General features: G+C 44.3%; 1 protein-coding gene across 3 annotated transcripts in view; it reads right to left on the bottom strand.

Annotated features, from left to right (window-relative positions):
* LOC138526384 (P2Y purinoceptor 8-like) overlaps nucleotides 1–23,539 on the bottom strand; it is a 254,886-nt gene extending 231,347 nt beyond the window's left edge. For 2 of the 3 annotated variants that reach the window (XM_069637060.1, XM_069637061.1), the window contains exon 1: nucleotides 23,351–23,539. The gene's annotated coding sequence lies outside the window, so the exon portion shown is untranslated. The remainder of the gene's footprint in view (nucleotides 1–23,350) is intronic. The other variant, XM_069637062.1, reaches the window with a different exon arrangement.
* Between the last annotated feature and the right edge of the window lie 205 nt (nucleotides 23,540–23,744).

Below are 23,744 nucleotides of genomic sequence, written 5' to 3'. Positions count from 1 at the left end.
GAGGGTAACACCTCCACCAAAGCCCCTTCGGAACCAGGCATGTGTCTGCAGCGCAGTTTCCTCCATTGAATAAAATGATTGCACCTATTTTGGAGCCTTTCGTGGAGAGAAATGGTGCTGTGGGCATAGGACTAAACACACATATTTGGGGGGGGGGGTAATTCCTTTCTCTGACTGCAGGAAGTTCTATTTTCAGCCTACAGCGGAGCTGCACATCCATACTACACATTTACACATGGAGCACTCTGCTATCAATGAATGAACTGGGAGCACCTGCCAGAAGATCCTGCTGCTAAAATGAAATAGCCAATCTATTCCCAACTCAGGCCCATGCAGAGGGCCTAACTAAGAATCTGTTGAAAGGGCTTTTAACACATGTATTTTCATATATTATGCATAGTGATATAATATGTGTCAAACAATGACTACAAACAGTTGACTATCACCCAGACTATTCTGCAGTGTGTTGACGTCTGGAAGTGGTATAGATCAAATTGTGCCATGTCAGGGATGAAGCAATTTCCAGTCTTGGCTTTTCAGCTCACACCAGACAGACAGGCACATGTAATCATGCTTTCTTAATTAACTAATCTTTTAAAATGTGCTTAACACTGGAAACCTCTCTCTAAGGGGGAACCTGGAATCGAACCTGTGCTGCTCTTAGTTTTCTTGCTTCCAAGACAAACGCGTTGCTCCTGAGCTATCCGCCTAGCCCACACAACGTGTACAGGAAAGCAAAATGGCATTCATTGCTAGCACCGATTGTTATTGAACATTATTTGAGGGCTCTGTTTCAGCGTATTCTTTTTAAATAACAGTGAGCATGAAGTAGTCATGATAAAGTGAAAAAGTGGTGATTAGTGTTTTTCCACATTACTGGTTTTAGCAGAATTCGGAATGTTCTTGTTCACCAGTTACTTGTAGTGCAGCAGTACAGAACACATTTACTTCTGTCAATTAAGTGGTAGATCCAGGTCCCTTTTTGGTTGTTTTTCTTGGAAAAGAGCTTGGGGGGCCTATGACGATGGCTGGTCAGACAATGTGAGACCCAGATCCCATGAGCAGTTTATATAGTTGTCCCCCTCGCGCCTTCCTTCCTAGATACTCCTCAGTGACAGCCTGCGCATAAAGTGACAAGTCTTCCTATTTCTAAGTGCAAATGTTAGGTGATTTGTACTTCAATGACTGCAGCTGGGTGCAAAGTCCCCACAAAACCCCAGTCAGCAACATCATTTTCCAAAACAACAAACTGAATCACAAAGTAAACCCACTTTCATTCTAAACTTCTGAGTTTATTTTCATATTAGTACCCGACAATCAGATTGTAACAAACGATCTGATTGGCCCTCACTGGGGCTTAGGCTGGCCGGGTAAGACTTACTTGAAGTGCTGTGTTCGGAGCGCAGAATCACATTGGTCCATCCCTTTCTTCTCCGGTAGTCCCTTCCCTCGTATCATGGTGGGCATTTTGTTTAACTTTTTTTTCTATTTTTTTAATGTCTGCCATGGAAAGGGAAAAGGGACTATGTCCCCATTCCCTGGCGGGTATTTTTTCTCGAGTTTAGAAACGGTACCAACCCTGTGTCTCAACTCGAGAAATATTGCTATTAGTACCCCAGTACAACGCACCGGGGTACTAAAAGCTATAGATCCTTCAGAGTGGGGGCATTATCGATCGGATAATGCCCCCAGCATTACCCGACTGGTAATGCCCCCTCCTTGGGTTCTATTGCTTCAATAGCTTCTTCTTCAACATTCAAGCATGTTTTGCTTTTTTTTTTTTGCGCAGCGCTTCCATTGTTTGTCACATCACACTTAGGAAGCTGCATGGCCATGTGAAACAATGACTACCAGCAGGTGCTTTTATCAGGCACTGTCTATTGCTGTGTGTTATCGGGCACAGTCTATTGTGTTTTTTGAATACCACGGGTGATTTATTTGGGATACACACTACTTCGTGTTCTGATGCAATGGACAGGTGCATTTTGTTGAAATCGCTCATTGAACGTTTCAGTTAAAATGATACAATAGGCTTTAAAAACTCATACTTTGGCCAGCTCTGCAGTAGCATGCTATAGAATGCTATGATTAAATAAACGCATCTTCTTCTGTTTGCTGGAACACCTTTTTTGGGCCCAAGTGTATATATATGATGTGGTCGCACCCTCCCAATAAACCTTGGCTACACCACCGGAGACGTCTGTTTGTGGGTGACAATGGTACGCTTAAAGTGATGCTCTCTTTAGATCATACCGTTGTGTCATCCCTTCTTCCCCCTTGTACCAAGTTTTCCTGTGGGGCTTTAGCACAAACTACCTGCAGGGGGCAAATAATAACAAATCGCAGTACAATAATGAATGCAAATAAGTGCCAATTATTTTTCCCGTATAACAAGTCTCTATTGTGATCATATTCATTTTATTACATCAGACCACCCAGACAATAACCACATAAGACAAAGCCATCCTTATGCAGTAATGCTTTATAAAAGCAATGATGACGAATGATCTACTGTGTACTTGCTCATTTCTCCCTATACCTTTCCTTCCTATCTTCCTCCTTGCTAAGTGCAGGCAAGGATAGAATTGCCATGACAAGGGGAGACATTATGCCTTGCCCCCTCTAACGAAAATGATATTCTCTACTCTTGTTATTTGTGCCCAGAAAAACCCAGGTGTTGGTGATTTGAGGGAAGTGAAGACGCTATATGTGACATATGCAGACAAAAAAAACAGCTTTCACTTCTTTTTATGTTGCAACATTTTGAAGAAAAACTCATATTTTTGAAGCTTTTGTAACTGTTCAAGGGGAAAAGGAGAAACGAAGGGCCGCGGGGCTCGCCATATCGTGATGACATACGAGTGCCAGGTTAACTGGTAGGTCCGGTTACAAAGGTACTGGGGAGTAGTAGCAGTCCCATGCAGTTTTGCCCACCACCAATGGAAGGAGTGATCTTTTATGGACATTAGCCCGTGAGATCCTGTGTGAGTTAGACCTGCAACCCTCCGGCGGCCCTTCACCACATTCTCTGCTGCTAGAGTGCCAGCAAAACAAATGTCACAACGAGGGCAAGCAGCGAGGCTGGAGGAAGCCGCAGATCAGGCACAGGAAACCGCAGGGGCGGCTTGCAAAGCGGGCATCTGTAGGATTCCCGCCAAGGTGAACAATAAGCTGTGGTGGCCTTCCAAACATGCTGCAGCGGCGTGCCGCCGGAGCGTGCTGTTCAGCAAGACGATATACCACTTATCGCAAGTTATCGCGAGATGCAGTAGATGACCTCTGCTCGTGGAAGGAAACTTGTCACCTGGAAACGGAAACTGCGTGTAATGACACTGGACGTACTGATACCACAATATGTTATAAATGGAGGTGACTAGTTGCAACCCACTTCTGTGTCATACAGTTGTGGCATTTGCGATCATCGTCTCATATAATGATAATGATGTGTTATTTATATAGCGCCTTAAGCCAAAGTCTTTACAGGGCACATATTTACATACACTATCACCCAACCGAAATTGGTATTCATTTATCGACCTCGGCAGGATGAAAGGCTGAGTTGCAATTGCCGGGATTCGAACCTGCGAACTATGTGTCCAGCGGAAAAACAAAAGACCAAGGAAATTCCACTGGTGGAAGCGAATTATCAACTCAAACCGATAGACGGCAGTGGATGCCAAGGGCTAGTTCCAAGATGCAGCTGGAATCAGTCTGGCTTTTCTCTACAGCAACTGGATCAAGTTGAGACATGTCATAAATGGACATATAGATTTGCCAGGTGTGGGGGTCATACGATGGAGCAGGTGGAGATGCAAGTCCAACAGTCAGCAACTTAGCCACTAGACTACATCTCCTGCCAAGCCAGTACTATGCTATTTGTACATAGATTATCAGATGTGCTCCTTCACTACACATGTACTGCATGTGTGAATTGAAATGCAGAGTACTGAATGGGCGGAATTCTAGCAAATAGCATTTCTACCATTACAGTCTGCCTGCGTGGCTTTTAATGAAGTGTGTCATGGAAAACCTGTCACAAAAAATATGAATGAAACTAACCGTATGACGTACTGAAAGAACGAACAGGCTTTTCAGATATTTTGAACTGCGTCCCCCAAGATCCTTCACCACTGGCTATGCATGCTGGGCTGATGAGAGTGGCAGTCCAAATCATCTGGTGAGCCAAAGGTTTGAGATTCTGGAACTCGAAAAATACACTTTGATATTGATATTGATATTTTATTTCTATCACGCGCATACACAAGTGTTTCAGAGCGCGACAAGGCAAGGGAGGGGAACAGGGGAGAACAAAAACAACAATCTTACTAGGCCCAGTGGCATTGAGAACGCGCAAGTGCAGGGTAGAGGGGGAGGGGGAGAAGTGCATGGAAGGGGGAACAAAAGGAGAGGGCGGAGCGAGGTGGAAAATAAAAAGGCAACAACAATGGGAGTGCAGCCAGCAAGTGGCAAGTGCTGGGTTCATGGCAGCAGGCCGGGTACGTCTGAAAGTGCAGGAAGAAAAGGGGAGGGCTGTATGGGTACAGATACAGACCCCAGTGCAGGCGGTGGCCCGGAGGCAGTGCGTGAGGGTGGTAAGATGAGCAGGAACCTGGGCCCGGAGGACAGAGGGTGGCCAGGTGCATGGTGCCGAGGGAGAGTAGAATCAGCAGGGGAGAGGAGGAGAGAAGGCACAAGCAAAGAGGAAGGTTTTGAGGTGCTTCCGGAACCAGAGATGGTTTTCAAGTTTTAGAGTAGTAGGGAGGCTGTTCCATAGGGAGGCCCCAGCCGAAGACAGAGATCTACCCCCAGCTTGTGGGCAAATATTGAATAGAATTATACATGTGTAACTATTAACTAAGGGGACAACAAGCGCAAAGCTTGGGTTTTCTTTCATGTGACTCTGAATCCCAAGTTGGGATATTTACCTTTGGGTGATAGTCACCCATGTACATTTGTATGTGGTATGTGGGTGTCTTTCATCCGATCCAGCATTTCAGAAGACAGGTAATTAGAGAGTCCTTTCCTCCCAAAGAGGGCCAACGCTTCTTGTTTCCCTTACAGCCTGCAGAGGTAATACGGGTGGGCTAGAGGTGGGGCCTGGCTGCCATAAGGAGACGGTGGAAGCGACATGAGGCGGCACCCTACGAGAGGGGCAGTTTCTAGTCCATTTGGTACCCAGGGAAAAACACAAAAATGCACCCCCCATCCTCCAGCGCACAACATGCGTGTCACTCTCAAACTACACTCCACGGTTAAGTAACTCCTACCCAACGTCAATGAATAACTGCTATAGAAATGAAACAGGTTTTATTCCATTGTGATTCAATAACTTTTCAGTCATTCCTCAGACAAAGAGGAGTACTCAATCAGTAAATGATAGTCTTGGTTTCTAAAGTTTTGTGTCCTTTTTATGTCTATGTTAAGGGCACTCTCCTTGACTTTGCTGCTTTGTAACCATGTATTGAGCTCCCCTCCCCCACCCAATCCTCTGCTCCTTATCAATTGCCCCATACCCTGCCTCCTGGCCCTGCAATCTCTGTATTTTGATAACATTTAAAAATGTACCTGGTACTGACAAGAAAATGTGTTTCCCTGAGGCCTGATGGGTGCTGCTTTGTTGACTGATGTTCCATGCGCCCATGTGGTGCCGGCTGTTATGTGCACTTGCACTGTCGCAGAAGATGTGAGGTACGCTTTAATTAAAATGCATGCTTCACTAGCGCATTGCACGTTGCCAGTCCCTCATTTTGATCACACCCATCTCTGCCACGGTTGTTGCCTACTTCTGTTACCGCTTCTTCTCCTCCTTCATCTCTTCATCTTCATTGCAGGCAAATGGGAGTGTGACATTGGGCCTTAAGGCATATGAGCTTACTCTTCAAGAGACCCATATACTCGATAGTATTCCAAGACCTTTCCTGGTCCTCATTGTATCTGACCTCTGCTGCATTAGGTGGATTGAGAATGGGTATCAACAGACCTGGTTTGAGTTGTTAGGCAATGTCGCCTCCAGAGAGGCATGCAGCATTGTAAGTGAAGGATATGTGAAGGATTGTCCCGGGTGGATAGCTCAGCGGCAGCGTGTGCGTCTTGGAAGCAAGACGACACAGGTTCGATCCCGGCGGGCACTTAGAAACCTCTGGGTGTTTAAGCACGTTATAAATACGTAACTAAGACAACAACAAAAAAAACACAATTACACAACTAAGAAAAACAAACAATTCCTGTAACAGCACCTCGATGCCTGCGGGCTGTGTGAGCGCTTTATAAATGTTAAATAAATAAACATGCATAAGTCATCACATGCAAACCCTCTCCAATGCTCCACATACCCAACAGCCACCAACCTTCCTGTGGGCGCTATCTTATTTTTACAGGCAGGATATGGCTCTGGCATATGTAGCAGTCATGGGTTGAGCTGGGGTAATTCGCTCAAGAGTGCATAATGTTCATGCTTGCTGCACGCGCCACATTTATAGAGTATGTCGTGTTATGCCTGAAGAATATCGCTTCATGCCCTCGTGGCATTACAAGATAAACACGTGTGCAATCCAACACATTCATCACTTTAGGAAAACAAGCAGCCCCCCACCCCCTTTTGTTTCACACAGTTCAATTTTACTCCCAGAAACCTTATGTCGTCAGGGCTGGAGATGGGCATCTTGAGCTGCACCAGCGCCCCAACAGTACTTGTGCTTCAAATGAATGCACAGCCATAGAGTTCCTTGGCAAAAGCTAAAGCAGTGAATTGCAGCAGGCCCCCCGAAGTGGCACCTTAAACTGCAACAGGGCCCGTAGCGGGGCATCCAGAACAGCAGTAGGATCACAGCGAACTGGCAACAAAGCCCCAGAAGAAGTCCTGAGAAAGGCAGCATTGCAGGCACTGCAGTAAGTCCTGCAAATAGCCATTCTACTAGAGCACCAGTGTTTTAGCCTGAAGATTGTTTGGTCGGGTGAGTGCTCGCTACCGATCTGGCTGTGCATAACAGTAGGTCACCGTTTTTTGAACCACAGCCTTCCACCCTATTGAGGCTAATGAAGTGACCACCATTGAGTTAACTAATTCTAACAATCATTATTTAAGCAACAAAAGCGTTTGTGTTGTGTGCTCTATAATTAGAAATAGCCATTTGTTTTGTGACGACATGTAATGGGCATTTGCAAGCACGGTAAAAAATAGGCCGGAACAAGATGAGGAGGCTCAGGGTTTCGCCTAGGAAACTCCCAGATCTGTTCCCATGTCGAGCTCTCACGCATGAGTTGCCCACGCTTCAGAAGACTCAGGATGGAACATGGAAAGCAGAATCAGCCAAAACTTCAGATCCTTTTCAGAAGGTGTCCAAATTGGTGTATATGATTTGCAAGCTACATACACTTTTTTTGTTAGGGTGAGTATTGTGATCAAATAAAAGAACATAGTCCAACTTCCATTACTTGCTCAAAAGGGTTTCTTGCTATCACAGAGAGGTTTTACTTCTTATGTTCCCAAAATGGTCCTTGCTTTTATGGCCAGGCTACTTGTCCCCACATTCTCCTCTCCCTAACCTCGCCTCGCAAACCCCCAAGAGTAAACGGTTCCCAGAGTAAATGTTTCCATTTCCAGCACTGTTTGCCAGGCAGTGCCATAACTTTACTCCGTGGACATAAGATAGAAACAGTTGGAAAATTATGAGTACGTGGGCAAATTCCTATCCAATGCCTATACCCAAGCCCAGATTTCAGTGCAAAGAACAGATGCGAGGACACACCTCCTGCATATACATCAAGTGGCTGAAGACACACCTTGTTAAGACTTTTTTACTACACCAGTAGCGCATTTACAACTACAATTAAGCCATTAACGCTCAGAAGAGTGCTCCACAATAACACTAGCAGGCCCTAAACCACTCAGTTGATGCTATGGCTTGATAGAACTACCTCAAATAGATCCCAGGAAGACCTATTTTGCGGGAGGAGCAGGTAGTGGGTGGGAATTGTCGCAGGGATTAGCACGGCAATGGAGAGACAATGCTTGGGTGAATAGCCAAACCCCGCCCACAAGCCGTGTGATCCTCCTCACAACCAATCGCCCTCCTAACGGTACAGCAATGCAACAGTTCCAGCTTATAAGTAGCAATTAAGTCCCATGTAACACTAAAAAAAAAGAATTAAAAAAATCCAGAAAGGTGGATATGGGAAACGCTGGAGGTCTACAGGAGGGACTGAGATAATAACCCCCATGTTCCCCTTTGTCCTGGAGAAATACTGCCTCCTTTGTTATTGTGACACAGCGGTAGTGCATGGAAAGGGACTGGAGTAAGATTTTGCAAAGACACAAAAGAACATCACCCTTAACAAACAGTTTGCAGCGGCCTCTGAAGTTTGAAAAAGTGCTGATTACCATTAAATTAATTTAAACAACAGATAGATAGCTCATATCAACAGTTACAAACATTAAAGGCATGGTCCAGTAAAACATTTTACTGTCCCTACGGGTCAGCCATGTTTTTTTAAGCCTAAGTGGCTCGATTTTAGAAACTTTCCTATGGATCTTACCCGAGTTTTCGTCCATTAAACGCACGCGAAAACAGGCACCAGAGGCCGCCATTTTGTGATAATCCTTTCACTTGCCGCATCGCCCTGGCTGACCTGCTTCTGCGGCACTAAATCAATTCCCCCGCCCCTGAGCCTGTCATCAGCAGACTCGTACCGCCCATTTCCCAACGCCAAAGCACGTCTCGTGTCAACAATCGCTGCGCCTCAGCTAATGACGGGTCGCCATGAAAATGGCAGGACGCCTCTTTCCTCAATAAGTATAAACAGACCGTTTCCCAACACACAGCAGCAGATTTTCGATTCCATTCCTCTCTCTGTGTTACTTTGAGTATTCTGTGACTCGTTTCTGTGCTCTAGTCAGCTACCTTCGCCGCTTGTAGCCCGTGTGAACACCTGTACCATCTCTGTAAATTATTTTACTTTGTTTACCACACAATGGCTACAATAATGCCCTACATGTACGAGCCCGAGTATACCGAGGAGGAACTACTGGAAAGGGAAGCATGCGAAAACGATGGGGATTCGGACGGCAGTTGGGAGGACGATTCAACAGATGAAGAGCCTGGGCCTAGTCGCATGGACGGCGTCTCCACCTGGTGCACATGCAATCAGTGCGAGCTAATGCCAACCGAGGATGAGAACTGCTGCTGCCGAGAAAACTCGGGTGCCTGGCCTACATTTCGGAAGGCGAGCCACGACCGCAATGCATCACCGAGCTGCCAGACTTCAGGGCAGCCTGCCTCACACGGGCCGTGTTGAGAATAATGATGGTGCTTATGCACGAACTTCGCGCAACTGTTCGTCCTCGTAATCCGAGTAACGGATAAGTATACTCTGCTTGTCATGCCACTCCTATTTCATGTTCTTCTACTATATCCAAAATTATATATTCATATCATAGTAACGCATGAAAGTCGTTCAATAGTGTGCATTGTCTAGATAGCATTTGTCCGTGCAGAATGCCATTAGTTACAAGAATTGTCATTGACAACAAATGTTTATTAAACTTATCTTGGTCATTTAAAAACAGTTTGTTTCATTCCTTTTCACAGGTGGTACAGGCTGGTGGCCTATCGTTCCTTTACATGCTGGCTCCACGGGAGGCTTTGACACCGTGTTCGAAGAGTGATACCCGCCTGTGCCGTTCGTGCCATAAGAGAAACGTTCCCGAGTGACAGCGGTCAGTACAGGGGATTTTCTCTCGCTGTGCTGCAACCTGACCTGTATAATCTTTAAAGTCTTGTATTTTTGTGTCATGAAAATAAGATACAAAATAAAACACCACATATATTTTAACAACGGTTGTTTCGATTTTTTAAATGAATCAAGTGTGTCTCCATTCAAGGATGGACGTCAGACATCTGTGCTCCGAATGGGTGAAGGTCTGGTCGCTGTGAAGCAGAGTGGTCACTATCTATCTAAGCTAACATAACATATTCTCGATAATTCATGCACTAAATAACACTTGTTCAAAGTCTTTCAGTAGGTTATGTCTCTATAAAAGTCACACATATATCTATACTAACAATTACCATTGGATTATACAGGCCTTAGGTTAAGGGTCTTGACCACTATAATATTGAAGTGTGGGTCTGTGCTCACAAAAATCTCTGGTATGTAGGCATTTGTTATTGATAAGCAACGATATACTATCAAAGGCAGTTCGCACCCGGGGATGAGCGCTGGCTTGGGGGGCTGTCACGGGCGCAAATGGCCAAGGTGCCAAACAGCATGTACACTTCAAAAGGTATCCCACGCCAAGGGGCCATCGGTCACATGGCCTCCTCAGACCCCGTGTCTCCAGCCAGGCCTCCCCTTGAATCAGGCCGCCCCCCTGCAATCCACATAAGTGTGTCTCCATTCAGCAGTCTTCCTGTGCCTTATCTGCATGCCCCAGGCCCCTCCATCCCACCCACCCTCTATCAAAGGCGGTTCGCGCCAGTGGATGCGCGCTGTCAGAGGCGCGAAAGGCCAAGGTGCCAAACTACATGTACACTTCAAAAGGTATCCCACGCCAGGGGGCCATCGGTCACATGACCTCCTCAGACCCCGTGTCTCCAGCCAGGCCTCCCCTTGAAGCAGGCCGCCCCCCTGCAATCCACATAAGTGTGTCTCCATTCAGCAGTCTTCCTGTGCCTTATCTGCACGCCCCAGGCCCATCCATCCAACCCCCTCTATCAAAGGAGGTTCGCACCCGGGGATGAGCGCTGGCTTGGGGAGCTGTCACGGGCGCAAACGGCCAAGGTGCCAAACAGCATGTACACTTCAAAAGGTATCCCACGCCCAGGGGCCATCGGTAACATGGCCTCCTCAGACCCCCTGTCTCCAGCCAGGCCTCCCCTTGAAGCAGGCCGCCCCCCTAAATCCACGACATACATACGTCATTCATTCACAAACACACCCCTGTTTCTAATACTTTATAAACCACTTGATATGTCTCATGAGAACATCTTTGCGCTTTGCAAGTCAACTCCTCAACGTGCTACCTGGCAACCACTGAGATCTACGCTAATCTGCTCGTCGTCGTGCTATCCGTGAACTTCTGTGACCGCTTAGAGCAAACCCATCAGTGTGCTACCTGTGGCCACCCACCTATTCTCCTGCAACATACTGCTCTGCTTGCTGAATCCAACTGTTTGTTGGTCAAGGTAAGGCCATGTATCCTAGTCATATTTCGCAGATTTTTAAATTTCTATCTATTTGCGAGTAGAGTACACAATAGTGCTATGTTCATTGGTCTCATTGCTATTGACTTGAGTTTCCATTACTATGCTATCAATAGATCTATTTATTTTCATCTTTGTCTATTGTCATCGAATTGCATCCTTCGGGGATCCAGTCTATAATGTAAGCATGTTTCCTTCTCGTGCAAGACAGAACATCTAAGGGACGAGTCACATGTTTAAATTTCAGTCACATCAATTATACATTTCTGCAACTTATGCAAATACTAAGCCGCACATAATGAACTGGTATAGTTCCTGCGACCAAAACAAACCTTGCATTGATCATTGTATGATTAATTTACTTTTGTATCAAATCTTTATTCATGAAGATTGTATAATAATGTCGATATTTACTTTTCAGATTTATCAACAATGCCTGCCTGTTCGATTAGCGGTTGCCCTTCGAAGACCCATGCGAAATCTGAAGGCACTACAATGCATGTATTCCCGAAAACTGTTGATCGAATAAGAGAATGGGTCAGACATTGCGGATATCCACTTGATGAGCTGGAAAGTAGAGTCCAACAAGTCTTACAGGACAAGAGGGGTGATCGATACCGCATCTGCAGCCGGCACTTTTCCTTGGACATGTACACCACATCTTGGGTAACAAAGAAGAATAAACGGCGAACGACACAGAAATTGCTCGCAAACGCTATTCCCACTCTATTCGTTCACATTCCGCCACTGGTGAGTCAAGTGTCCGGATTTAGCTTTAGGCCTTGCAGTAGTGTGTAGGTAGCTGAATGGATTAATTGATATTGTAGGTGTTCTATCCCTTGTAATAATTTCGATATTGATATGAGTGTATAGCTTTTTGAATAATGACATTTATCAATATATTCTTTTTCGATTTCATAACCCACAAACGAAATGTATATATATGGGAACAGGGAACTGTGCTGTATTGAGCATTTTTCAAGTATTCTGTCGCCTTACATGGCTATTTTTAATATTGGCATTTCATTATCAATCATTAATTTACCTTTACAACTTCTTGACTATCCCTTGAATCTGAAGCAAGAACATTCTACATCCTTGACGTGGTCGCAGTTATCAACCACTTCTAGCGCGTATCAGGTAATCTTACTAGGCTAATCTGCTACAGACTTGTTTTATGCATGTCAAGTAATAGTTTTATTCTATTGTGTAATTATTTTACTGAATGTTTGGTTAGTGCTTTCCAATTGATATACACCTTAGTTATCGTCCACTGGTGTTTGTTTTCAGTTATAATTAGTGTTATCCATACTAATGCAAGTACTGTCTTTCAGGGAGATGCTGCAGCGTCCGCCACATCTACCACATTTCTAGATGTTCTTCACCAGCAGGAGGTATGGATACAGACAGCTCCATCGAGCGTCATCATCAGAGCTGGAATTCTTGTCGTTTGATTGTTCTACACAATGTTTCATTCGTAGTTAGCCGTTGGTATGTACCTGTGCTGTCGACCCCAGGTGTGGGTTATGTTTTCAATATTGTAATCCTCACTAATGCAAGTACTATGTTTCAGGCAGTTGATGGAGCGTCAACCCCTGCACTTGATGCGGAGCCTGACATTCAAGTAATTCCAGGGGAAGTGGAAGCGGGACCATGCGTATACGAATCGGCGCAACAGCTTTCGGAAGTGCGCACTACATTTGCAACATTCATAGATATTCTTCAGCAGCACGCGATATGGATACTGACAGCTCCATCATGCGTGATCATATAACGTGATTCCATTTGCTATACTTTCTTCCCTATTAACGCAAGTGCTGTGTTTCAGGGAGACGACAGAGCTTCCACTACAATCACAACATCCCATTTAGATGATGCAGATGTAAATAAATCGGAGAAATAACTCGATGAAATGTGATCATATTTAGATTTTCCTTGATTCTTTTAGACAATGCATCATTTGTGGTTATCTCTTTATATGTACCTGTGCGTTCGACCCCAAGTGTGTGTTATGTTTCCAATATTGAAAACCATACTAATGCAAGTACTGTGTTTCAGGGAGACGACGGAGCTTCCACTACAATCACAACATCCCATTTTGATGATGCAGATGTAAAGGAATCGGAGAAATAAGTCGATGAAATCTGCATATTTATATTTTCCTTGATTGTTTTAGACAATGCATCATTTGTGGCTATCTCTTTATATGTACCTGTGCCGTCGACCCCAAGTGTGTGTTATGTTTCCAATATTGAAAACCATATTAATGCAAGTACTGTGTTTCAGGGAGATGCTGATGCCTGCTCTCCAATACAACCATTCATGGCAGTCCATGCAGAGCCAGAGGTATGGATACTGACAGTTCCATCGAAATAGATCATCACAGGTCGAATACTTGTCGTTTGATTGTTGCACACAATGTTTAAATTGTGTTTGGCTATTGAGATGTACCTGTGTGTTGGTCCTCATGTGTGTTTTATGCTAACAATATTTTGATACATAGTAATGAAAGTACTATGTTTCAGGGAGACGATGGAGCCTCATTCCGTGCTGTCTATGCGGATACAGAAAATATAGTCGTTGCAGCGCAAGAGGAAAGGAGGACATGCGGAAACGAATCGGAGCTACAGCGTGCAGATGTTGAAGGTCGAGTCAAAAAAGTTGCAAAGAAAAAAAACCAAAAAAAGGTTAGTTACAAACAGTTCATAACTTTAAAAAAAATGTTGTGCTGTGGACTATTTTATGTTTTTTTCCAGTCAATTGGACTACACTTTATCTTGTGTTTAAACTGAACATCCCTTTTACAATCTCTCCTCTAGTTACCCGTGGGTGTCAGAACTATACATACACAGACAGTGAAGCGAATGAGAGATGTTGCTTGCCAGACCATGTACACCATGGAGGAACTATTAATTGAGGCGAGGCGTGTTCAGGCTCGAGATGCTCATGTCCAATGGCCAGAACATGAATTAACTGTGTTTGGAGAATACAGCAAAGTTGCATTGGACCATTGCTACAGTGCGACCGCACCACCACAAGAAGATGATATTGAATGTATTGAAGATAGCTCTGAAGTAGTTGCAGATCAATTCACACAATCTACACCCGCCAAAAAATTGCCACCCAAAAACATGTCGACATTGTTGTGTTCTCCCATCAATGTTGAAGTAGCAGATGTCGAAATGACAGAGAATGAACCAGCCGCAGCATCCATAGACGCATCAGAACTTGATAGCAGCAATATTACTTTCCAATGTGTTGAAATCTCTGCAAAGTCACAGGCCTAAACAACGCTGACGCAGGATGACAGTCTGATGAAAGAGAGCAAATACATTGTATTCGACATTTGTTTGATGGAAATTATAAGTATGCTGAAATGTGGGCATTCAGTTAGAGGGAAAGTATGTGGGAAGCCATTGATTAATGTAACTCGTCAAATAAAAGGCAGTAACGTCAAAATAAATGCTGCCTGTCAATTAAATCATAGGTTCTCATGGTCTGCACAAACGATGCTGGGGAAAATGCCAGCAGGCAATCTACTGTGTGCAGCTGCATCACTTTTTAGTGGCTCGAGTTTTAGAAAGTTAGAGGCTTTCTTTCAGTTTGTAGGACTCCACTTCATTTCTAAATCGCTGTACTACATATACCAACGTGATTATCTGTTTCCGGCCATTAGTGATGCTTGGAAAATTGAACAATTGTCTCTAGCAAGTACATTCGAATGGAAACGTTTCAGGCTAGCCGGCGATGGACAGTGCGACAGCCCTGGATTTTCTGCCAAGTACTGCACCTACCACTTTCAGGAGCTGGATAGTAAGAAAATTGTGAGTTCGGTGGTCGTGCAGGTAACACAATGTACATCCTCGGTGGCCATGGAGAAACTAGGATTTATAAAATCAGTGGAATATCTACAATCAAGGGGAATGCACATCGACCTCATAGCCACGGACAGACACGTTTCAATTGCCAAGACAATGAGAGGGCAGTTCCCGCTTATTAATCATCAATTTGACGTATGGCATCTTGCTAAATCAATCAGTAAGAAAATCTCGGCTGCAGAAAAAAAAAAAGGTTTTGAAAGTATTTTGCAGTGGTCCCAGTCTATCACCAACCATTTTTGGTGGAGCTCAAAAACTTGTGGAGGGTCAGTGGAAATACTACTTGAAAAATGGCAGTCACTGATGCACCACTGTACCAACGTTCACCGCTGGTCAGAAAACCTACATTTCCACCAATGTGAAAATGACCCTTTGTCCCCAGAGGAGGCAAGGAAGAAGAAGTGGTTGATTCCATCTTCACCGACACACAAAGCCATTGAGAAAATTGTTTTCAACAAAACTCTATCAAGAGATTTGTGGGGACTGACAGAATTCTGTCACACAGGAGATTTGGAGGTGTTCCACAATATGTGCCTAAAGTACAGGCCAAAGCGCTTGCATTTTAGCTTTCGGGGCATGAAACATCGCACTCTACTAGCGGTCTTGGCCCATAACAGCAATGTCGGACGTGAACAATCTAGGACTAGGGGTAAAGTAAGGATGCCTCGCTACACTAAGGTGTTTTCAAAACGAAGTAAGCAATGGGTGATCAAACCAGTCTATGATGAAATGCAGTTCGACTTTGTGAAAGGCCTTATTGTTGCTGTGTTAGAGAAGCACAGATATGGAATTTTGGACGTTTCTGTGCAGAGCAGTGATCCATTGCCACCGAACATTGCAACTGTGCCATGTCCACCAGAAGCACAGCTGATTGTGAAGTACAAATCCCGGTTTAAATAATTGCAATACGATTGTCTTTTTGTAAATAAATATTATTGTACAGTATACCTGTAACCCTAACCCCTACCTTCACCATCATGGGTGGCGAACAAGCTGGGTGTCATCTTTGAATTCTCTCTATTCACCTCATATATGTGTATGTATATATTTTTCTCATGTCTCATCTCATGTAAATGTAAATGCTGCGCACTGTTGTGCACTGTTAACGGAGGGGAGGCTTGCGTATTGCAAATAATAAAACGAACAAACAAACAAACAATAAATCTCACTTTTAACTCAACTCCTGTGGTACTTTATACTTTCCCTGACCTTCCGCCAAAAATGAAATGTCTCCATAGTTATGATTCTTTGGGGCTTCAAGCTCGCATACAACGGGGACAAAATTGGGGGCCTTAGAACGCGCCAAACGGGCCGTGGCATTTGGGAGAGAAGCCAGTTCGCATTTGCACATTGTGGCGCACTACATAGAGGGATTCTAAACATCAAGTTCTCACAGATGCCTTTACTACGGGATGTTGAAAATAAAGAATGCGAAGGACAGCGGCTTTGATTTTCAGCTCGCGCCAAGAAGAGGCCCACAAGCCGCACTGGAAGTATAAGGGTCTATTGTTTTTTGACCTTGAGACAGGGACCATGCCGAAAGAACTTCATTTGAAGGGGGTGCGCAATAACGTAAGAGACGATAAGGCAGAAAATTCAGAAACTAGACCGAGTTTCATTTTAGTTCAGTATACGAAAAACCGTTGTCAAGAGCACGGTCGGATTTACAGACTGCATTACACAGAGACACAATGGAAATTTCAAATATAATGTGAGTAAATCTTTAGACGCTTTTATACCGGAATGAAGAATTAATGAATGGATGCATGAATAAATTAATGAAATAAGAGCTAGGAAAAGCAAGGAAAACGTGTTCGTAGTGGCACATGGGCATGCAGGTCGACAGGTCTCACCGATCTCGGTCCTTGGCCCAGCCACTTTTCCCTGCACTGCCTACCTGCACTACGGGACTGTCTCTGTATCCTTCAGCCCCTTCTCCCGGCATTTACCTTGCACTTGCCACCAGCTGGCCCTATTATTTATCTTGTATTCTACTAAACATGTACAGCACTTTTAGCCCCCTCTCCCCTTCCCCTTGCACGATCTGAAAGACACCTGGCCTAGTAGGATCGTTGTCTGTCTGCCCTTGTTCCCCCCTGCCTCGTCGCGCCTTGAAACACTTGTGTATAGGTGCGTTACAAATGCCATATCATATATCATATAATTCCACACACATGTAGACTAACTGTCGTTTCTCATTGTGTGTTGGCCTCGATTTATTTTGTTACTTTTCGCATTGATTTTAGAGCCGACATACTCCATTGAACTATCCTTGCAAGCAAATAGTTTCTGATCGGCCGTAATAAATAAAATATTTTTTTTGTTTTCATAACAGGTATTTGATCCCATTCTGCTACTGTCATCGGTTTGAGACACCGGCAGACGGATTCTTCAATAGACACCTGCAGCTTTGTGTGAACGACTGGAGCACGTTAACCATATTATGGGACGATCGCCAAGGGCCCACATGCCCTTACGCTGTACTAGTGGCTAGAAGCAACATATCAACCTTTACGCTGGCCTAGTACCTACTTGATGGAACAGCCTTGCGGTTCAACGTGCGACAAAAGTGCCTCTTTGAACGAAAACCAACACCCTGTGTACCATAAAGGAACAGCGCGTGACTCAATATAAACATAGACGGATTTGCGGATACAGATAAAAGAAAATAAATGGCTTTCGGAGTTCATATGGCAATTGCTGAATATTCTCTAAACATTTAATGTCAAATAAATGTACTTTACCAAATGTACCGTGTTGCTGTTTGATTTTAAAGTACAGTTTCATATTCCGAATTGTGGCGCGCTGTGTTGTGAGATGGTCTGTGTTGGTTTCCGGGTTCTGTGTGGAGTCGCGTAGAAGACGACTGGGGGCGTTTGCCTACGTAGCACAGTAACGCCACAGAGAGAGGCGGCGAATATGAATGTTTTGATAATGTCAGGCTCAGGGGCAGGGGAATTGATTTAGTGCCGCAGAAGCAGGTCAGCCAGGGCGATGCGGCAAGTGATAGGATTATCACAAAATGGCGGCTCCCTGGTGCCGGTTTTCGTGTGCGTTTAATGGACGAAAACTCGGGTAAGGTCCATAGGAAAGTTTTCTAAAATCGAGCCACTTAGGCTTAAAAAAACATGGCCGACCCGTAAGGACAATAACATTTTTTACTGGACCATGCCGTTAAACATCAACTGTTATTCATACCACATATAAGATTGAATCCCAATTTGACATATATAAATAAAATACACTTTTATCAAAAACACTTTATAAAACACTGTATAAAAATACAATTCAAAAACCCGTGATAGGCACCGCAATCTTGGCTAGGCGAAGATCGAGTTGATTATGGCAGGAGAGGCTATAATTGGCATCTCAAAATCAAAGTTGTCATTTTATGGACATATATAAGGTATCAATGGTTACTATATAAGCCATTGTCGTGCACTCTTGTTTTTGATAAAAGTGTATTGTTTCACATATGTCAAATTTGGATTAAATCTTATATGTGTTATGAATAACAGTTGATGTTTAATGTGTGTAACTGTTGATATGAGCTATCTATCTCTTGTTTAAGCTAGTTCTAATTGCCCCTTAGAAGATAGAGCTTCCACTTTGGTGGTATCTATGGGACTCCCTGCTAAAATAGTGTACCATCAAATTAAATCAGTTATGTCTTCTCCCCAGTAGAATCTAAACACACTTTCAAACCAACACAGAGCCCTTCCCACCCCTCTCTTAAACTTTATTATTTATAAAGCATACACTTACTTCATCTGGAAGGATGGTGACCAGAATTGCAAAATAAAAAACCGGGACGGTCACAAACATAAAAGCACTACCATGGCAAACCCTCCTGCCCCCCTTCTTCCCCTATGTGCACGTCATTTTTCTAGGACTGAACTGCTATCCAGCAAATAAACGGTGCGGTTTTGATTTTTAATGTAAGCATCTCATTAAGCGTTTGCTCGGATTAACATAACATTCTTACCTATCTGTTTGGTTTCCCAGTCAGTCTGCGTGGCTCAAACTGGTAATATGGTGGCTACAGAAAGGTTGGGGGTACAAGCCCAGCCTGGGATGTCAGAAAATTCCAATGTAAAATGCTAATTATTCTTATGTTTGCTTGCTTTATAATTGTTGCCAACCATCAATATTCAATCATTTAATACTGGTAACATTCCCTTTATCCAAAAAGCGAGACGGGCGGAGAGAGGGCCTAATTTCGGGACTGTCCCAGCAAAACCGGGGCGTCTGGTCAGCCTATCTGAAAGGAACATCATGGCACTAGAGGACTGATCAATACGGCTGAAGTGGCGGATTCCGGAATCCATCACAAAGGATATTGGTGTGACATTTCAAAAAATGGTGGCCCAGGCTCAGAGAGCCTCTCTGACTCGCGTAACGTTACATGCGTCAGAAGAGGCAGAGTCAGCACCTGTTGCCCACCGGCAATCACCCACACCAAGGCAATCGCACCCAAGAGTGAAGTTTCACCTCCCAGGGAAATTTCGCCTCCTGGGACAAATGCGCCCCCTGGGGCAATTGCGCCACGGCAGCCACCAGCTTCGCCCTGGCCAAGAAGCGGGTCTGCCGACAAGCATGTGTTCTAGGCCAGGTGTGCAAGGTAGGTGAGCAGGTGTGTGATGTCACTACAGTGGAATATGACTTGCAGATGTCACTGCAATGATGTCATAGCAGGGAGTTAGGGCTATGAGAGTCCCCCATTACAACTGAATGGGTTCAAAGGAACCCATGTGCAATCCAATGTCTGTGGTCAAAGCCTCAATAACAAAGGTTATCACCGGGGCTGGTTGTTCTGTGAAGTGAAACTAAAGATAACAGATTTGGGACAACCTACCTCCAGCCTTGAGAGCTGAAAGGAACCTTCTACAATTCCAAAAATCCGGGGACTGACATTATGAAACAGATGAATAGCGCCTAAATAAGAAACTGCAGTCCCTGTCACAGGGATTGTTTGTTACTAAATAAGTGCTGGGATGATAAATGGAAAGCAACTCAGTTGCACTGGGCGTTGCCTCCTCCCTCTTCTTCCTATTCTTTTCCTTCTCCTACCCTCCAATAATGCCTGGTCTTAGGCAAGACAGTAGCTAGCCAACTTGGTGCCCAGGGCGAAACACCAGAATACATCCTACCCCACCCACGACCGGCACACATCACTCCCAAACTACATCTCTGTGTCGTACAACAAAACCCCTCCTCAATATGAATAAATAATTGCCATATAAATGAAGCTAGTTTCATTGCATTGTAATGCAAGTATTTTACAGAAGAATTCTAATGTGAAAACACAGCTGTAGCTGCCCAAGTAAACGTTTTTTCTGTCACCTGCTCTTAGGGAAGGCCTTGCCTGAATGCAGTTTCAAACTGTCCATAATGGCACACTGTGGGGTGACCAGCCTACCGGGGTCTGAGGGCCCACTGACCTGGCCCTGTGTTGCAGTTGTTCTGTTCATACCACCTCACTTGTATTTTGCAAGAGGCAATACTAGACTAAGCTAATGAATTTTTTGCTAATGGGAGGTTATCATTCCAAGATGAACAGTCTGGTACGCTCTCTTTGTACTCTTTCAAAACAACCTCTATGAGAGTGGGAAAGGAGACAAATAGTACCAGTGAGGGTTCCTGTATGCTTTGCATTAAATCACAGAGCATTTCTGTGCCATGACAGTGATCAGAGATCTCTATATTGGATAAGCAAGTCTGATAAAAGGATTGTGTGTGTGAATCTCTAAATTCATAACAGATACATGGCTTGGTGCTCACATCCCTGTTCACAACACTCACCCTAACATTAAAAAAGTGTAACCATACATACTCATTTAGACAGCTTAAGTTTGTGGATGCCAGTATAACATGGCTGCAACATCGGCTACTCAAATGGGTAACAAGGGCTCTTTTGCTTCTTGTTTCTGAAGAATTTTAGATGAAGAAGGGCCGGTTCCCAGTGTGAGCATACCCAGCCCCCAATACAGAAACATCTTTTGGGAATTATATCTATAGACATGACAGGATACCGTAGAAGAGAGACCCAATACACAATGCACAGAAAGGCTACCCAGAAAGGATTGTACCTCTTACAACCTTTAACCTGACCAGTAATAAGCTGATGAAGCATTTTAAACAAAACCGGCTTCTGATGCACGGTAAAGGGTCCACAGAGCCTAAGCCACTACCACCTCACTATTACGCTGGCCTCGGGGGTTATTTCTGCAAAAACTAGCAGGCCCATGCTTTACCTAACAGAGCTGGCCTCAACTCTTATTAGTGCTGGCCTGCAGCTAGTGAAAATCATGGTGCGGCAGTGTAGAAAGGGTGTTTGGCCTAGTGGATGTACAATTTGAGGCAATTTCATTGATTGCTTTATGTGTTTAAGTGTGGGCACAGTATGGCATGCTTGTCAGAGCCACATACACAAATGGTTCCGGTGTGCTATTGTATAGACATTGGACACATCAGACAAAAACAGGCATTTGTGCTGTTACATAAGGGACCACCACATAGACACCCTTAACCAACGGGCTGGTGGCTTGTGCAGCGCACAAAACATTGCTGCACACATCACTGCATTGATTTGCCATGGACTATTGTCTGCATGGTGACACAGAATCAACTCTACTTTTGCTAATCAAGGTGCCAAGTGACATTGAGGTGCCATCTGGTGTGCGCTAGGCAGTGGTTGGCTTGTTTAGAAAATTAAAAGACCTTTGATGCTGAGCGGGTGCATTTAGTCAATGTCCCAAAGTAGCCACTAGAACACTTAACCACGAAAATGACAGTTAACCTACCCAGGGATGCACCATATGTCACTAAAAAGTAATTTTTTTTTTTAAAAAAAAATGTTTTTGTGCGTCAAACAAAGAAACATGAAAATAAAGAAAATAGTTTAAAACTTTGAAGAAAGCATAGGTTTAGGCAACTGACACTTGTGCTGGCCTGATGAATAAAAATGCCCCATATCCAGCTCTCAACAATGAAATGTTCAGCACATGCTACTTAAAAACGATGGCTTGTTAGGTGAGCCATCACTTATAAATTGCCCCACTTGAAAGGCTGTCAGCACAACGAATGAGGGACACAGGCAGTGTGACTCACGAGCATCTCACGCGTTGCGTTTGGAATATGCATTCCTTTGCATATTTGAAACGCATTGCAGTCATCCAGAAGTCGGCATAGAGCGGCATAGAGCGGACAGCTGGACATCTCAGGAGCACCCACCGGCACAGCAGGCTGCTTATCCTTTTGTCCTGTAAGATCAGAGTCAGCTTTCTGGGTGGGCCCCTAACGTCACCCACCTCCTGACCCATTTAGCTCTGCGCCCCGGGCCGTCGCCCGCTCCACCCGGACCACGAAACAGGGCTGTTCGTAGGCTGTTATCCACCCCCATCTTTATATACCCCCCTCCCATTTCGTCTCCCTCTTCACTCCTCCTTTTTTTTCTTACCCACTAGCACTTGTTTTTGCCAAAAGCCTTTTGTACAAAATTAAGGACCCACCACATGAGCACCAAAATGTGGCCCTGTTTAGAGGGGAGTGGAAACAGCAAGATTTCACTTAAAAAAAATAATTGGCCCAACCTTGCTCTCACCAATAAAATTTAAATAAAATGTGTTTGGCCTCCTGAAGAAAACTGCACAGAATTTTTTCACAGAAGAGACTAAAAAACAAACACAAACAATTCTCTTCCCACCTTTTAGCTCAATTTACATGCCATATCTTTCAAGGTAGTATTTTCCTTTTTTTTAAACAATTTTTACAATATGAAAGGAAAAGAGAAAACGTACAGGGGTGCAAGCAGTTTTCCCAAATGGCCAGCACAGCACTTAACCAGCACCACCAAACAAACCTACCAAAGTGTCTTTTTTGACGACCCAGAAAACTGAAATGGTGCAGGAAGATACGTTTCACAGGAATTTGCAACAAAAAAAGTATCAGAGCCCTTGTGGTCTAAGTAACAGAGCCCACGCAACCCACGCAACCGCGCACGAGCCCTTCGATCCAAAATTGTATACTTATTTCACAGAAGGCCATTACTGATTTTTTTGCTAACAAAAATGCATTTACCAGTAACAAAAATGTCTATCACTCTAAATGCAAGGATGTAAGTCTTTAACATCGCTGCGCAGTTATTTTTAACCAAAAAAAAAGTACACAATGGGATGTAGTAAGTAGAATTACATACAAGAGCATAACCGTTAAGTATCTTATCCAGCATTGCTGTTTACAACATCAAAAAAACCCATAAAAAGTTCTTACCCAATAAAATACTGCGAGCAAGAGTTGCTGAAAAGCTACCTGAATACCGCGGTTTTTTTTTGCATTAATGTTGACCGGTAAGTTCAAGCATCTGCGCCGGCACTTCCTCCTCTGCCTCTCCCCTAGGCTCCCTTGCTTCGCATATTGCAATTCAACGTTCGTTTCCTTTGGAGGCGGGTCCGGCGTGACTGTTGGTTGACGTCCCCTGCGGCGCAGACACAGTGAACACGATTTCATATTTTTCTCCCAGGTTGTGGTTTGGCGAAAACCAAATGCGCCCACAATGGGTTAACCCGAACGATTGCTTTGTCCTAAAGAATAAACGGATTCACTTGACATTAAGAGCACAAGGGGGTCGCTGAACAGGCGACTATATCGTCAAGTAACGGGCTAC

The sequence above is a fragment of the Ambystoma mexicanum genome, chromosome 7p (assembly GCF_040938575.1).
Source record: "Ambystoma mexicanum isolate Mex_15411 chromosome 7p, UKY_AmexF1_1, whole genome shotgun sequence".
NCBI classification, from domain to species: domain Eukaryota; kingdom Metazoa; phylum Chordata; class Amphibia; order Caudata; family Ambystomatidae; genus Ambystoma; species Ambystoma mexicanum.
This window is presented reverse-complemented; position numbering and strand designations above follow the sequence as displayed.